We start from the raw sequence: 18,613 nt of genomic DNA on the forward strand, positions 1-18,613 counted from the left end.
GTAAAAGGATGTCTTAGTTTGTGTTTTTTGAGACAGGGATTGAGAGAGGCAGATAGAGGGTGTACTAATGAGCATGTTATTGCTATGGGCAACTAGCTCGGTTTCATAGGGACCATCTGAGGAAGCATGAAGGATATTCTCCAGCATTGTCAAGTGGGTCACAGACTCATTGGTTGAGAGTTTCCCACTTGGGAGAGTAAGTATTTAGCATTTCCCAGGTTGTCCTGTGCACATTCTTCACTACCAGCAAAAGTCCCTAGCCAGAGAAACAGAGAAGCTTGGGTATTTGAGGTGGGAAGCTGTCGGCATGCCCAAGAATTTTCATCACTACTGTAAATATGGGCATCTGCTATTGAAAATAATGCAAATCTGACTGTGGTAGCACTGGTCCACACCACCTGGTAGGTTTCTGGACCTTGTTCCTTTTTAAACTATGAACTAAGTAAGCTATTTGGGCAGATGATCAAGTGGTATTATTCTTAAGTACTTGCTAAATTAGGAGAAAATATATACTAGGTGAGAGATTATTTTTTAAACAATATTTATTGTGTCTTGAGAGTAATAAAATATGGCTTGATTAATGTTAGAAAGGATAGCACTCTACCCACTTTTTAAAAGAAAAAAAAATTTTAATGTTTTATTTTTATTTTGGAGACAGAGGGAGACAGAGTGTGAGTGGGGGAGGTGCAGAGAGAGAGGGAGACACAGAACCTGAAACAGGCTCCAGGCTCTGAGCCATCAGCACAGAGCCCGGACGCAGGGCTCGAACCCACGAATTGTGAGATTATGACCTGAACCAAAGTCGGACGCTTAACTGACTGAGCCATCCAGGCGCCCCTACCCACTTTTTTTTCCAGAAATCTCTGGAAAACCTTTCAGTTTCTGTTATCTAGAAAAAACAGAAGAAAGAAAATTATTGAAATAGAAATATTATAAATAGCACTCTATTCTTTTTATTTTAAAATTTATTATTTAGATCCATCTAGTGCCAAAAATGATTTCACCTGGCTAAAATAAATATTAATATTTTTATGTGTTTTAATAATGTGCAAATCTATGTAAATATCTCATTGAAATGAAATTATTCCCAAGTTCCTCTGGTGAACTACTGTCATTATCTCAAGAAGCTATACTTCTACCCTTGATAAGCAATGGGTTATATTAAATAGATGATAGACTTTTTCTTAGCATAGTTGTTAAATTTTCTATAGGGAACTTATCCACACAGATACACCTTTAATTGGCAACACAGACCATCTGATCTAGGTTCTCACTAGAGAGCCCAGCTACTCCAAACAAATAAAAATATGGTTGTGAGCAATGACATTAAAAGAAGATTGCCTGAAGTACACACATATATTCTCTCCTGTGGTTCTCTGGGTTGTCCTGGATGAGGTCAGACCATGGGAAACATGCCCACACAGACAGCATTGCTTTGACCCTTCTAGAACTACTCTTATCCAATCAGGTTTTGATGTTATCCCACTGGCCTACTGAAGGGCAGCAAACAAAGCCACAGATGTCATGGTTCTCTTAAATGTTGAAAAACAAATGCAAACAAACAAAACCTTGCCTCTACATTCTGAGTGTCTTGTCACTAATATTGTGTCTCACCTGTTTTGGCTTGCCCCAAACACACATGTAGGAATCTATGCCATGCATTATTGTATGTTAATCCACCGCCATTGTGGTTATCTTTCTACTCATTTTTACCCTTGCTCCCATTTCTTTATTTTTTCCCTTTTTATTGAATTTATTTTTATAACTTGACCTGAATCCTTTGTAGAACTTGAAGAGAAAATTTTTTAAAAAGATGGTATGTGGGGTAGGTAGATGGGATAAATGATTTGTGAGCATTTAGGAAAGAATACAGTGATTATTGGATCCATTGTGGGTTTGGTAAGAATAAATCAGGCCAAATTAACAAGTACATGGAAATACCATGCATGTAATATATCCTAATTTCAAGAACATGTTTTCTGTTTCTCATAATATAGTACATCAGATGCTCTTAGCTAGGTGAATTCATGCCCGATTGAACAGTGATAACAAAGGAAGATTGATTGAACAATAATAACAAAGAAGGATTGATTAATGAACCTATTGCAACTTGGAAGAGGTCATTAGTAACACAATTCAAAACTCCCTCCTTTGCCTTGATCCTTCAAAGAGATCACAAAAACATTGGGCTTTGAGGATTGAGGATTTCATAAAGCTTGGTGAGATATCTAATAAAACAGAAAACAATATCAAGACTGAAAAACAATTGGCAGTCTGAAGCAGGAGACCAATTTTTGCTTTAAAGATTGTATTTAACAAGGATAGTAACAATGTCTTAAGAATTAAACATAAAAGATACAAACTGTATTTCACAAATTCAAAGTTCACAAGTTCCAAGGAGAAAAATCAAGACCTGGTTGGGTGAATATTTGTTAAAAAAAAAAAAAAAAATGTGGGGGAACTGAGTGGTGTCAAGTTGACTTAATATAAGTCCATAACATTATTGCTATTGAAAGCTAGAATCAGGGGCGCCTGGGTGGCGCAGTCGGTTAGACTTCAGCCAGGTCACGATCTCGCGGTCCGTGAGTTCGAGCCCCGTGTCGGACTCTGGGCTGATGGCTCAGAGCCTGGAGCCTGTTTCCGATTCTGTGTCTCCCTCTCTCTCTGCCCCTCCCCCGTTCATGCTCTGTCTCTCTCTGTCCCCAAAATAAAATAAACGTTGAAAAAAAAATTAAAAAAAAAAAAAAAAAGAAAGCTAGAATCATTATTGCAGTATTAATTGATGTTGATATTCAAATGAAAGTCAGTTAAACTCTCTGTGTACTATCATTAGCATTACACTGTTTGGGTTCAAAACCCTGTCTTTTAAGGACAGAATCATATCTACTTTTGGAGAAAGAAAATTGAGAGGGAGAGGCTCTAAAAATCCAGCAACAATTGAAGGAACTGAGGATATTTAATGGGGAACAACAACAAATTCAGTCAGAGGTACAGTTTTCTATACAGAAGGGCTTGGGATGGATTTGTTTTCAGACTTTTGGAAGATGCTCTGGTAAAAGAGAACAGGCAGTTCATGCTTTTCCAAACAGAAAAGGCAAGATTATATAAAAAAAAAAAAAAAAAAAAAAAAAAAAAAGCAAGATTATAAGCTACCTGAGGGTAGAAACCAGGTCTAAAGGATTTTAACATTCCTGGCAAGTCCAATTATACTGCAGGTGTTATCTGATACTCAGTGAGGTAAGGCATTGATGTTATTAGAAGACAGATTCCAGCACTATGTAGAGAAGAACTGCACAAGAAGTGTAACAATAGACTTTTCATGTATTAAGGTTTGTATCACTGGAAATGTCCCAGCTGTAAAAACAGTAGGATGTAGTGGTTCAGATTAAGAGCATGGGTTCTGGGATAAGGCTGACTTGGGTTCAGATTTCAGCCCTGTGAATTAGCTGTGTAACCTCAGACAAACTACTTAACCTCTCTGGGTCTCAGTTTCTATCTGTAAATTATGTATGACATCAACTAGCTTTCAGCTTTGCTGTGACGTTCAAGTGGAGACAATGTTTGTGAAGAGTTAGAATGGTGTCTGGGACAGTAGTAAATATTCAATAAATCATTATTATTCTGGCAGAAACTATATTACAGTCTTCCAAGAATATTGTGGAAGGAGTTCTTGCGTTGGATGGGAAGTTGAATAAATGATCTCTTGCTCACTTCAAACATTCTCTGATTCTGTGATTTCTCAGCACTATCCTTTTCTATAGCCTTGGTATTTATAACTGTCTCTAGAATTGCGTTTATGTCACTAAACTGGAAGAATTAAAGGAAGGCAAACTTTAGGCTCCTCAGTGGGAAGGACTGGCTCTTGTTCATCTTTATACCCGCATGTGCCTAGCACACTGTCTAACAGATAGTAAAGAATACCACACTCACTGCATAAATGAATGAATGATCAAACAACTGAATATTTCGTTCATCTCAAAAGGCAGATCTGCAATCTTTCTTTTTTTTTTTAATTTTTTTTTTCAACGTTTATTTATTTTTGGGACAGAGAGAGACAGAGCATGAACCGGGGAGGGGCAGAGAGAGAGGGAGACACAGAATCGGAAACAGGCTCCAGGCTCCGAGCCATCAGCCCAGAGCCTGATGCGGGGCTCGAACTCACGGACCGCGAGATCGTGACCTGGCTGAAGTCGGACGCTTAACCGACTGCGCCACCCAGGCGCCCCAGATCTGCAATCTTTCAATGAAAATTTCAAGTGCAAGTGCTTGACAATATTTGCTTGAGCAAACCATGCTTCCTTGGAGCCCAAATAAGAAAAGCCAATGATAAGGATTACAATTTACTTATCTCTAACCTTAGCCTTTTAAGAACACAACATTTGTTGGGCATCCACTATAGGCCATTATGTTTTCCTACATCATCTCTTTTGATCTGTTAACTCATCTATGGAGTAAGTATTATTTTACCTAATTTGTAGGTAAAGAAACGGAGTCTCTGAGAACTTAAAAATACTCAAGTCATACAACTATTAGGTGGTGTATACTTAGACTTGAACCTCAGTCTGTTTCATCCAAATACTAAGCTGTCCCTTTTAAAATATTTTTAACTGCAAAAGCACACGATACGTGCGTATTTTGAAAAATCTGAAGTTAGCAATACACAGACCAAAATACTACAGTTCCTTTATAGCTATTCCCCACCCCTGCCAATCTCTGCATTAAGATGCTCCAACCTATAGGGGCGCCTGAGCGACCCACTTTGGCTCAGGTCCTGATCTCACGGTTTGTGAGTTTGAGCCCCACGTCGGTCTCTGTGCTGACAGCTCAGAGCCTGGAGCCTGCTTCTGATTCTGTGTCTCCTTCTCTCTCTGCCCCTCCCCCACTCATGCTCTGTCATTCTCTGTCTCAGAAATAAATAAACATAAAAATAAATAAAAATAAAATTTTAAAAAAAGGTGCTCCAACCTCTAGAGGCAACTAGGTGGTTGAGTGGGTTAAGTGTCCAACTTCAACTCGGGTCATGATCTCATGGTTCTTGAGTTCGAGCCCTACATTGGGCTCTGTGCTGACAGCTCAGAGCCTGGATCCTGCTTTAGATTCTGTGTCTCCCTCACTCTCTGCCTCTCCCCTGCTCGTGCTCTGTCTCCCTCTCTCTCCAAAAATGAATAAACATTAAAAAATTTTTTTTAATTAAAAAAAATAAAAAGATGTCCCAACCTATAATAAATCACTTGTAGAAGCATCCTTTTAGATACTGTTCTATGCACTTGTATACTTATATGATATAACATATAAACATAACATTTATAATATAATATGTAATATAAAAATGTAGCATTAACAAAATAAATACAATTTTTAATGTAATAATATATTTTGAAGATCCTGCCAAGTCAATACAAATAGGTCTATCTTAATTGTAATGAAAGCATAAAAATGTGTAATAGTTTAAATTTATATGCTATAATTTATAAAATAATTCCACTATTGTTGGGTATTTAAGTAGCTGAAGATTTTCTCTGGTTAGAAATAATACTATAACAAGCACATATGTACACATATGCAAGTGTTTCTATAAGATGAATTCTTAGAAATATAGTTTTGGGGGCCACCTGGGGGTGCTCAGCCAGTTGAGCATCTGACTCTTGATTTTGGCTCAGGTAGTGATCTCACAGTTGTGGGATCAAGCCCCGCACTGGGCTCTGTGCTCCTACTTGGGATTCTCTCTCCCCCTTTCTATCTCTGCCCCATACCTGCTCATGATCTCTCTCTCTCTCTTTCAAAATAAATAAATAAATGTTAAAAAAAAATAGGAAATATAGTTTTTGGGACAGAAAGCTATGAATAGTTTAAATTTTGATAGCTATCACCCCATTGTCCACCAAACCCTACTGTACAGATTTACATTTCTACAAACTCAGTACTTGTATATCCATGTCAACACTGGATAGTATCAATTTTTAAAAGATATTTGACAATCTGATGAATGAAATTCTTTTTTTTTTTAACTTTTTAATGTTTGTTTATTTTTCAGAGAGAGAGAGAAAGACAGAGAGAGAGACAGAGCGTGAGCAGGGGAAGGAACAGAGAGAGAGAGGGAGACACAGAATCCAAAGCAGGCTCCAGATTCTGGTTGTCAGCACAGAGCCCGACGCAGGGCTCGAACTCACCAACCGTGAGATCATGACCTGAGCTGAAGTCAGATGCTTAACCCAATGAGCCACCCAGGCGCCCTTGAAATTCTTATGATTATTAATGTTTCACTTCCATGATTATTAGAGATGTGATGTCTTTTTAATATGTTTTGCCCATTTTGTATGCCTTCTGCGAATTGCTTGATAGTCCATCCATTTTTAAAACGTAGATTGTCTTTTTCTTATTGAATCATTGAAACTCTTTGCAAATAATATTTATTTTTGTTATATATGTTGCAACTATCTTCTCCAAGTCTTTCATTTGTCTTTTAACTGTCCTCACCTATAAAATTTAATATGTAGATTCACCGGTCAATCTATGACATTTTAGAAAAACTCTTCACAGCCAAGATTATAAAAATATTTCCCCATGAGTCCCAGTATGTTACAGTTTTGTTTTTTCATGTTTGTAATTTTGATCCATCTGGAATTTATTTTTGTACATGGTGTGAGAAAGGAATATAACTACTTCTTCCCAAGTGGAGACATTTTTCCAAAGTTAAATCTAAAATAATTGATTATTTCCAACTGATCTGAAATACTGTATTTATTATATACTAATCCTCCCAGATGCATAGGCTGGCTTTGGATTTTGTATTCTTAATTGTGTTCCATTCTGTATTCTGTTATTTGCAACGTTTATTTATTTTTGGGACAGAGAGAGACAGAGCATGAACAGGGGAGGGGCAGAGAGAGAGGGAGACACAGAATCAGAAACAGGCTCCAGACTCTGAGCCATCAGCCCAGAGCCGGACGCGGGGCTCGAACTCACAGACCGCGAGATCGTGACCTGGCTGAAGTCGGACGCTTAACCGACTGCACCACCCAGGCGCCCCTGTATTCTGTTATTTGTATTCTACTCTTGTCACTATATCTGTATAATAAATTTTATGATATATGATGAAGAGTTAGGCTTCATACTAGTCTCATCTTTGGTGATGATACTTTCCTCTTACAGAGGAACTTAAGAATCATTTATCAGGGTGAAAAAGTAAAGGCCATTTTGGTTGAGACTACTATGGATTTCTAGATTATTATATAGAGAACCAACAGTAGTGAGGCTTTTCATGTAAGAATGTGATATGTGTCTCCATTTTCATGTCATAAGTACTTTCAGTAAAATTTTTAAATACAATCCTGTAGGTTTTGCATATTTCATTATTTATTTTAGCTACATTATAGATGTTCTAAAAATTGTCATCTGTGCGATTGGGATCTTCTATCCCCATTGTATTTTCCGAATGGTACGATGACATACAGTGTGAGTCATCTACAAAGTAACCCTCCAGCCACTTCTTTCTTGCTAATTTTATTTGGGGTCTGCAACATGCCCATTCTCAGAGGATAAATCGTGCTAAGGTCTAAGCCAGTCAGGGCAGTCGAAATGATTGTGCCTTTACTACATGCTCGCTTTCTCTAGCACTCCTGCCACCAAGGCTGGCCATAATATCTATCTAGTATTACACAATGTGTGATAAGAGGAATTCTGATCATATTTACCCTTTGATACAAGTAAAATCCCTTTTGCTTCTGCCCCCATTCTTTCTCCCAATTTTCAATGCTGATGAGGAGGCATAGCACCTGGTTGGGATAAGCCATATGTGGCCATGAGACAAAAAGGCAGCATGTTGAGATGATGTAGCAGAAAGATGAAGTGTCTAGATCCGTGAAAACATTACCAAACCACTGGACACACCAATGAACTGTTTCCTCCTGATTCCTTTGTCAGTAAATACGATTTAAACCTTAATTCAGCATTCTCTAACTAAAGCTGAATGCATCCAAACCTATTTAGATGTTACTGGCATATGGGAAAATTAATAGATTTTTGTATATTTCCCTTGTCCTCGGTTCCCTTCTTGAACTCTGAGTTTTATTCATTTTGAAGAGCATTGTTTGAGAGTTTCTAATTTGCATTTACAAATAATAACCATTTGGTCTCAATCTTTCTAGTGTTTATTCTTACAATTTCTTGAAGTATCTCGATGGCCAAGACCTCAGTGAAATGTTGAATTGTGTCAGTGAATAACAGGTATTTTCCTTGTTAATTCTGGACCTTGATGGGAATGCTTCCAATATTCCAGTAGTAAGTTTTGCTGTGATTTCCTGGTAGATAGCTTGATAATGAAAAAAGTATTCTTCTAGTATGAATTACTGAAAATTCAATTGTTTTATTTTGTTTTGTTTGTAATCAGAAATGGATATTAAATTTTATTAACAACTTGCTTTGGCATCTATCAAGATGATCACATGGTAATTCTACTGTGTTCAGTTAATATAATGAACTACCTCAATAGATTTCCTGGTTTTGAGCATCCTTGCTCTTCTGGGATAACCTTATTTAGTCATGGTGAGTTATTTCTTTGATACACTGTTGAATTTTCACGTGAAATATGTTGTACAGAAGTTTTGCATTTATATTTATAAGTAATATTGATATAAAGTTTTGTTTCTGTATTTGGTTTGCTTTTGTTGGATTGTGGGGTTATACAGTAACACTAGACACAAAGAGTGAGTATAAAATCTTTAAATAGCACAGGACTTAAACTGTGATGTCTAAAACTTTCTGTATTCTTTAAATTTTTCCATGATATACCTATTACTTTATAATAAAAAATTTAAAGATATTACTTTATAATAAAAAATTTAAAGATACATACATACATACATACATACACAGATTTTACAAACAGGAATTATCATTTCTATAAGGTGTAATGGTTTACCTAGTGCCTCTGCTGTGGGAGTTGGGGATTTAACTATGCTTTCTGTTTTTTCTGTGGTAATTGGTTTATTTTTCTTTTCCTCTTTCTTTCTCTTGAGTCAATTTTCATTATTATATAGATTTTTGGAAAAATATCCTTTTCACCTAAGAAATTCAATTTTATTGATATAATGCTCTCATAACTTTTTAATCTCCTCTGTAGTTATGTTTCTTTCCTTATCTTAATATTATATATTTGTGTTTTTTATTAGATTTATCTGATTTTTCTGTTGATAGCATAATTGATAAAGTTTACTTCTTAATTTTCATAGACTTCTGATTTTAACACTCAACAGATTCTACTTAAAAACAATTGGGGAAGATTTTTATATCCTTCGATTCAAAGTGTTTGTGTATTGGGGCGCCTGGGTGGCTCAGTCGGTTAAGCGTCCGACTTCGGCTCAGGTCATGATCTCGCGGTCCGTGAGTTCGAGCCCCGCGTTCGGGCTCTGTGCTGACTGCTCAGAGCCTGGAGCCTGTTTCAGATTCTGTGTCTCCCTCTCTCTCTGACCCTCCCCCGTTCATGCTCTGTCTCTCTCTGTCTCAAAAATAAATAAACGTTAAAAAAATTAAAAAAAAAAAAACAAAAAAAACAAAGTGTTTGTGTATTTTAAATATGTTCTGCTTCTAATTAATATATTTGAGGATATTAATTTTTATTTGATTAAAATTGGGTCACATCACGTAAGTTTTCATATGTAGTGTTCTCAGTGTTGTTTATATTTAATAGTCTGTGATTTCAGCTTGATTTTATTTTTAACCAAAGATTATTATGAACGGTATTTTAAAGTTTTTCAGTATAGTGTGTGTGTGTGTGTGTGTGTGTGTGTGTGTGTGTGTTTCTGTTCTTTGGCAGTTAATTTATAGTTTTCTTGCACTCCAATTTGTATTCTGCTTTCAGTACTTATTGAGATTATAGAGCTTTTCATAAGAGACTCTGAAAAACTGAGAACAAACTGAGGGTTGATGGGGGGTGGGAGGGAGAGGAGGGTGGGTGATGGGTATTGAGGAGGGCACCTTTTGGGATGAGCACTGGGTGTTGTATGGAAACCAATTTGACAATAAATTTCATATATTGAAAAAAAATAAATAAATACTGAAAAAAAGAGAAAATTTAAACTTTTCAAGTATCCAACACACACACGCACAAAAAAGAGATTATAGAGCTTTTATTTTTGTGGCTGAATGACTGGTCAATCTTAGTGAATGTTCTGTGGGTACTGAAAAAGAATATCAGGCACACAGTTCTATACATATATCTGTAATCAAATATGAATGTGTTATTCAATTCCTCTACATTCTTTTGTATTTGAGGGCCACTTAATATGTCATTATTTTGTGAGGCATGTCAAAAATCTACAATTATCATTATAGTTTGGAAACTTCTCCATGTAAATATAACACATTGTACTTCACATATTTAGAAGCTATATCAACAGGTACAAAATGGTGAATTATTCCTTTTACCAATTCAAATGTTTTCTTTTTCATTTTAGTGTTTTTAATCTTGAATTTTATTTCATCTGATATTACTGTATTTTCTCCTCATTCCGTTTTTCCTTTTTGATAGTACTTACCTGATTTCTGGTTGGATACTCCCTTTTATTTCCAAAAATTCCTAGTCATTTACTTTTATTGGCAACTTATTTAAATAGCTGTTTGCATTTTCTGTTTCTTAGACCATCATGTTGTTCAACACACCTCCTTTTAGAAACTGACAGATTCTGTGATCTTCAGATAAAAAACAGGATATAGAGGAATTGTACAACCCATTTAATCACCTTGAATAAAATTTATGGTTATTTATTTGGTTTAAAGGTATGAGAGTATACCTCAATAGAGACACTTCATCCATTAACATTTATTCTGAAAATTAACATAAATACATTAAATGATTTTATTTGACTTCTTATTTTTATTTCTGATGTTGTTTGTGTTTCCTATTATGAAATCCTCTTGTTTGTTTATCTTTTCTTCTTTTAGTTTCTTTCACTGCACTGATTTTCTCGTTTCTCATTCTTTCATGAATTTTGAAGTCACTGATCTAACACCTTAACTACTTTCTTAGTGAGATGAAAGAAAGTTGAACAGTGAACCGTCATATAAGACGTTAGAATCCCTAATCTAACTATATTAAGAAAAAGCTGATGTAAAGTTGTGAGGATTGGTAACCCAATAATGTGTCTTTAATTTTGTAAAATGATAAAACCATCATTTAGAGTCAAAGGTTGAAAACAATAACCTATGTAAGGAATTTGGACTAAGTTAATATTACATATATGTGTGTAAATTACTACTTATATATGTATAAATTACATATAAATGTATACACATTTGTGTATAAATACAATATACATATTACATTAATGCCTCTGTATATGTATAAATGTATACATATATAAATTATTACATATTATATAAATTTATACATATATAAATTATTACATGTTATATAAATTTATACATATATATAAATTACTACTTCTATATAAGGCGATAGAGAGAAATTCTTAAATAGTTAGGAAAACTTAAACAGATCTTTTCCAGTTTAAAGGGATAAACCTGATAATAAAAGAATAAATAAGAACCAAGAATAAAACTGACCCATGTTTGCTAAAGTAGACAGATAAATGGAAATAAATGGGGAGTACAGAAAGTTACATACAAAACTATAGTGTGTGATGAATGTAACCTTTCAATTACGTGGGCAAAGAAAAAGTGTTTAGCAATGCTGTGGCAGTTAGTTAATAATCTGGGAAGCAGTTGTTTGATTCCTACCTTATCATCTACTAAAATAAATACTACACAGATTGTGCAACTAAATGTGAAAATGAAAATCTTGAAATTTGTGGGAAAAAAACACCCATGTAGGTAAATAGTTGTCCTATTAGGAGTTTTGAAGGCTTTTCTAATATTATACCAATGATAGAAAGCCTAAAAAAAATGAGTGATAAATTTGAACACAAAATATTTTAACTTCAATATATTAAAAAGCAGTATTATCAAAGTTAAAATAAAAAAACTAAGAAAAATATTTTATTCCATATTATAAGGGGTTAATATCCTCAATGTATAACGTGACATCACAAGTCATTGTAAAGACATAGACACACAATCATAACAATAAAAAATAAGCAAAGGATATAAATTATTGAATCACAAAGGGAAAAATACAGAGGGAAGAGTTAATAGCAGTTCTTTCTGTATTTTCAGACTAGATATTATCTTATTTTTTCTTTCCTTTAACTTTACTGTATTTGCTAAGCTTGCTACAGCACATACCACTTTTATAATCAGGAAATATAAATATAGATATATCAAGAAATATATAGATATACATTATGCAAAAAAACAAAAAATGTATAACTATGTTATATTGGGAGTTTAATACTTTACTATGAGGAATGATGGTGCTATCTGGAATCAGAATTCCTGAGTTCAAGTCCCAGGACTCATTGAATGATTTTCAGTGAGTCACTGAATTACTTTGAGCCTTGGCTTCTCCAAATATAAAAACAAACGAAATAAACTTCGTGTCATAAATTGTTGTGAGGAATAGATTTTTTTTTTTTTTAATTTTTTTTTTTCAACGTTTATTTATTTTTGGGACAGAGAGAGACAGAGCATGAACGGGGGAGGGGCAGAGAGAGAGGGAGACACAGAATCGGAAACAGGCTCCAGGCTCTGAGCCATCAGCCCAGAGCCCGACGCGGGGCTCGAACTCACGGACCGCGAGATCGTGACCTGGCTGAAGTCGGACGCTTAACCGACTGCGCCACCCAGGCGCCCCAAGGAATAGATTTTTAAAATGTATGTGATAAATGCTTTGTGAGGATCATTTACAGATGTCAGACATTCCCATTACTAATCCAGTGTGTTAAGACTTTTCCCAGCCTCCAGACAAGTACCTTCTCTGTGCATCTTCTCTTATAAGTACCATATCCCTGGAGCACCTAGCTGGCATGACTCTAGATCTCAGGGTCGTGAGTTCGAGTCCCATGCTGAGGGTAGAGATTACTTAAATAAATAAATTACACACACACACACACACACACACACACACACACTATACATATATGTTTAAACACCATATCCCTTTGCCTGATGAGGGCTTAGGTTTCTGAGTTGCTGAGGTGACAGCTGGACATGTCTTGGATTTTGCAATCTCCTCGGTGAATGGGACAGGAGCATCTTCTAGGGCCTGGCTACAGGTTCTAGGCAAATGAAACACTAATAACAATCACTGTTGCTTTTCTTTTTCCATGTCATATGCTTTACCATTCAGTCCTAGTATCCACAGAGCTAATTCAATTACCAAATCGATACTATAATTTCATGTTTATGACCTCTAAAAAGTCTCTACTAGTTTCAAATTCAGTCCTCTGCCATAAGTCAGATGAGCACACTGGCCAATCTCCTTTTTCAGCAATAGGAATAAGTCCTTTATGAATGCTGCATGATACAGAGGGAATGAAAAAGGGTCAGAAGAATCAACTTTTCTTTCATATGATCCCTGATATGCAGAACAGTGCTGATTCTCCATTTATATATCTATGCAAAAAAAAAAAAAAAAAAAAGCAAAATTACAATTTTCCAGGTGAAAAGTCTTATGCCTCCTTCTCTATTTTTTTTTCTTTCTGATTCTAAGCCTATAAAAACCCTTTTAGATTGAAAGATGAGAAGGAAAAATTAAGAAAAACCCTAAACATTCTCAAGGAACAGAAGATGTTGATATATGGATAACATAATTAACTTCTCTGCTAATCCTCTGAGATTACAAAGAAGATGAAATGGACTGAAAGTCATCAAAATAATTTAGAGAAAGTATAAAAATTATTTATTGGTTGACTAAGCTGTTAATTACTGTTGGTTGTATAAAAGTATAAAATCTCATTTCTGGGAAAACTTATGAAGGAAAGGAAGGAGAGAGAGAGGCAGAGAAGAAGGGACAGAGAAAAGAAGAAAACTGACTTTTAAGTTCAATACCAATTCCAGGAAATCTCTTTTGCTAGCATAGGCAAATCGGATGTAGTAGAAAGTACCATGAAGAGGAATTGAGTAGGTGTGGATCTTCAATAACTTTGGCATATAATCCTGGGCATTTTTTTGTGAGACTATTTTCTCATCTGGACTAGATCAGTGGTTTTCATACAGTGCTCCAGCAGAACATTGCTGATCCAGAAGGTAGACTGGTGAACAGTAGTAGTCTCTATACAATGTACAAAAAAAAAAAAAGAAGGGAAATAAAGTCCCCCCTTTGCTGCAGTTTATTTATTTATATTTACTATAACAGTTTCTATACTGTATGAATTTTTCTGAACATATACAATTGTTTCTTGGATTGAAATATCAATAAAGAAAATTTTCTTGATTTTAAGATTTTCTCTTCCATTTTTAAAAATCCTTTGGCATTACTGCCACATGTCTGGTAGCTGAGTTCTAGCAAATAAAGTGAACTAACAAGCAGCAATAGTAATAGGAGAACTTAGGTACAATTGATCTACTTGGGTTTTTTGTTTTTAATTATTGATTTTTTTATTAAAAAAATTTTTTTTAATGTTTATTCATTTTTGAGAGACAGAGAGAGACAGAGCATGAGCGGGGAAGGGGCAGAGAGAGGGAGACACAGAATCTGAAACAGGCTCCAGGCTCTGAGCTGTCAGCACAGAGCCCGACACAGGGCTTGAACTCACGGACTGTGAGATCATGACCTGAGCTGATGTCGGACGCTTAACCTATTGAGCCACCCAGGCGCCCCAATTATTGTTGATTTTTAAATTTGTTTAAATAGTAATGGATTGGTTTTCGTCAGGGCTGCATATTTTGATATTGAATTTCTAGACTAGAGACCTGTCTTTTGACTCCAAATTTAGAGGTTTTCCTTCATTTTTGCCATGTAACAGTGAAGCTCTGAGGAATTGGAGCATATTAGCTTATACTTAACAACTCCCATGTTCTTTATATACACATATTGCTATGTGCTTCATAGCAATCTTGTACATATTTAATTGTTCTTCTTTTACAGATGTAGAAACTAATGTCTGGAGTCCAAGATCATCACTATTAAGAGCAGGAGCTGGAAACCAGTGAGTCTGTGTGCATTGCTGGATTTGGTTTTTTTATTCTGAACGTTAAGTCAATAAATACTCAGATAAAGCATGCTCCTTGGAATGAGCAGATTTTCAAGAAGGATACTAAAAAGTAAAGTTGTTCTGCATTTTAGACACTTAAAAAAACATAGCTTTTGTGAAACATTGTTCTTAGCAACTTGCTGAGAAATCAAACCTCCACTTTAGTAAATAAGAGAGAGTGTGTGTAGATTTCACCTTATGGCATAAGGGCAACTAATATGAAATCTACAAGGGGTCAGTCAAGGGTTAGTGGTTAGTGGATGAAAAGTGAAGTGAATTTGGTGCTGGCAGTTATACCTAAAATCTGTACTAGATGTATTGAACTCTTAATTAAAAGCTGTTTAGGAAATCAAATTAATATATGCAAGGATTTTAGTGTGTATGTTTTAAAATAATGATTAATAAAAACTTACGATTAAAATGTCTTTTAGACATTAGACAAACATTTGGTTTGGTCAATCATTATGATGTAAGAAATTCTGTGCTGGCAAAATTCACTTGCAAGTTCTCATTTTTTTTTCTTTTTTTTAAATAGCATTTTTTAAATGTTTTTCTTTATTTTTGAGACATAGAGAGAGAGTGTGAATGGGAAAGGGGCAGAGAGAGGGAGACAGAGGATCCGAAGCAGGCTCTATGCTGACAGCAGAAAGTCCCATGAGGGGCTAGAACTCACAAACCATGAGATCATGACCTGAGCCAAAGTTGGAGACTTAACTAACTGACTGAGTCACCCAGGTGCCCCTCAATTTTTTTCTAATGACAAAAAAGATACATTGATTATAGAAATGTTTAAAAATCTGAGAAGCCGCAGTGAAAAAAAAAATATACCCATAATTATATCACCTAGAAAAATTACATCACTTGGAAAAAACTATTAACACTTTCATTGTACTTTCCTAATTATTTTTCAGTGCCTCACTACACACACACACACGTACAAATGTGGAATAATGCTACATCTATTATTTTGAAATCTGGTTTTCCCTTATCAAAGATCATGTAAATATTTCAATGTTATTAATATTAATTATATTAATATTTCTTATAGAATTTGATAGCTATATATATGTTTTCTGTTACATAAATGAACATATTTTCTTTAAACAATCACTTTTTGAGTATTAATGCCACAATAAGCCTCCTTGTATATAAATTTTTGATGATAGTCATGAATGGTTAGGTCAATTTCTAAAAGTTAAATTTCTGGGTTAAAGACTTTTAATATATTCAGAAAGATTGAAACTTGTCATAGTCCCACCGAGAACTAGAGGATCTATTTTTCCATATCCTCAACAACTGGGAATTCTATATACTCTTCACAATTAGTAAATGTAAATACACACACACACACACACACACACACACACACACACACACAGAGTATATGTATTTCTGCCAACTGGTAGGTATAAAAGAATATCACTGCTTTCATTTTCATAACTGATGAAGTTGAACTTCATTCATATTAGCCACTAGTGACTTTATTTGATAACATTTGGTAATATTTTGAGATTTAGTGGAATTCCAGATTTCAAAATACAAGAGTAGAAGTTAGGAGACCTAAATTTCAGTTTTCTTTACACCATTAGCTTTGGAAGACCTTAGGTTAAATTATTCAATCTCTCTGGTCCTAAATTTCCTTTTGTATGTAAAATTTACTCAAAATACCCACTCAGATCTTCCAGTTGTCCCTGTGAAAGCAAATTGTATTACTTTTATGAAAAAACAGTTACTGTATCACTATTTTATTAACAATATTAATTACCTCTTTGCAACACATTTATAATTACCAGACGCATAAAAGGAGGTTCTATCATTCAACTTTGAAATGTTTTTAGGGGCACCTGGGCGGCTCCGTCAGTTAAGCATCTGACTCTTGATCTGGGCTCAGGTCATGATCTCACACATGTCATGATCCCACGGGAGCCCCTACATTGGGCTCTGTGCTGACAGTGTGGAGCCCGCTTGGGATTCTGTCTGTTTGTCTCTCTCTCTCCCCCTTCCCTGCTTGCACTCTCTTTCTCTCAAAAATAAATAAATTAAAAAAAATGTTTTTAAATACTGAAGCGCCTGGGTGGCTCAATTGTTTAAGTGGCCAACTTCAGCTCAGGTCAAAATCTCAGGGTTCGTGTGTTCGAGCCCTGCATCAGGCTCTCCCCTGTAATCACAGAGCCAGCTTTGGATCCTTTGTCCTCTCTCTCTGCCCTCCCCCTGCTTGCAAGAGTAAATAAAAACATTAAAAAAAGAATATCCTTAAAAAATTTTTTTTAAATACTTAAACAGCTAATTGACAATTCAATTCAAGCAAACCAGTCAACTCCATAGCAGTATATATGTGTGTATATATGTATATACACATATGTATATGTGGTTTATATATAATTGTACAACATGTAGCTTATATATAAGGTCTACATTTTCTAAATTTTTTATGAGAAGTCATTTTAATATTGGCACATTGGTATATTTCCTTTCAAGGTGATTTGCATGAGTGTGTGTGTTTTACCAAAAAATAATCAGTGATCATAATTTTGTATCTAGGCCTTTCACCTAGCAGGAGGTCATTTTTCTATTTAATTACAAAATCTTCCTAACAATTTTAAGCTGCCTAACACATCATAGTGGGGATATATTCTTATTTACTTTACCATTCCTCTTTTCTTAATGACAAATTATTTCAGTTACTTACTTTACCTGTACTTTTTTTTTTTTTTTTTTTTTTTGGTATACGTTTTTTCTACATTTCTGAATGATTCCTTAGGGTGGATTCTAAAAGGAGGAATAAAGAGGACAAAAAATGTGATCATTTTAGGACTTTAAATATATATTGTTAATTGTGCTAAAACGACTTTGACTAATTTTTAATTCCTACCAGTAATATAAAATAGGAGGGCTTAACTTGGGGGTATACTGGCCACCACTAGACCACACGATCTTTTATTTTTCACTTTTTAAATTATAAAAGTGATTCATGTTTGTACACACAAAAATAGCTCAAACAACATTTTCTTTTCCATTTCTCTCACCCTTTGCCATTAACAGTTTGGCATGTATACTATCAGACGTTTTAATCCAAAAATTTTTTTGTTACTTTAATTTTAATAATATATTTACTTTGAAATGTACTAAAAATGTATGTAAAAAATAGCCTATTAGACCTGTGGTATCGTGGGTATTATTGCTTTTGAGAACGCAAAATTATTTTTAAAGTTGATTTAAAAATAATATATACTAAGTAAATAACATGGCAACAAGTCAAAAAAAGTCTTGAAAGTGATATGAGAATGACAACTTTAGGGAAATGCCATAGAGGCATAGCTTCTAGAGCTGATTGCCTCTGACCAACTCTGTGGTCCGACCAAGTCATGTCCCCTCTCTGAGCTTTAGTTTCAGTGCAAGTAGCAGGAATCTGGAAATACTGGTCTTTCTGCTAGAAAGGGATGCCTCAACAAGTGGGCAATCTTTCAGTTGAATCTTTCTTCTTAATTTTGGTTAATATAATCATCGTTGAGCTAAGGTTGCTC

The sequence above is a fragment of the Leopardus geoffroyi genome, chromosome D4, assembly GCF_018350155.1.
Source record: "Leopardus geoffroyi isolate Oge1 chromosome D4, O.geoffroyi_Oge1_pat1.0, whole genome shotgun sequence".
Taxonomy (NCBI): domain Eukaryota; kingdom Metazoa; phylum Chordata; class Mammalia; order Carnivora; family Felidae; genus Leopardus; species Leopardus geoffroyi.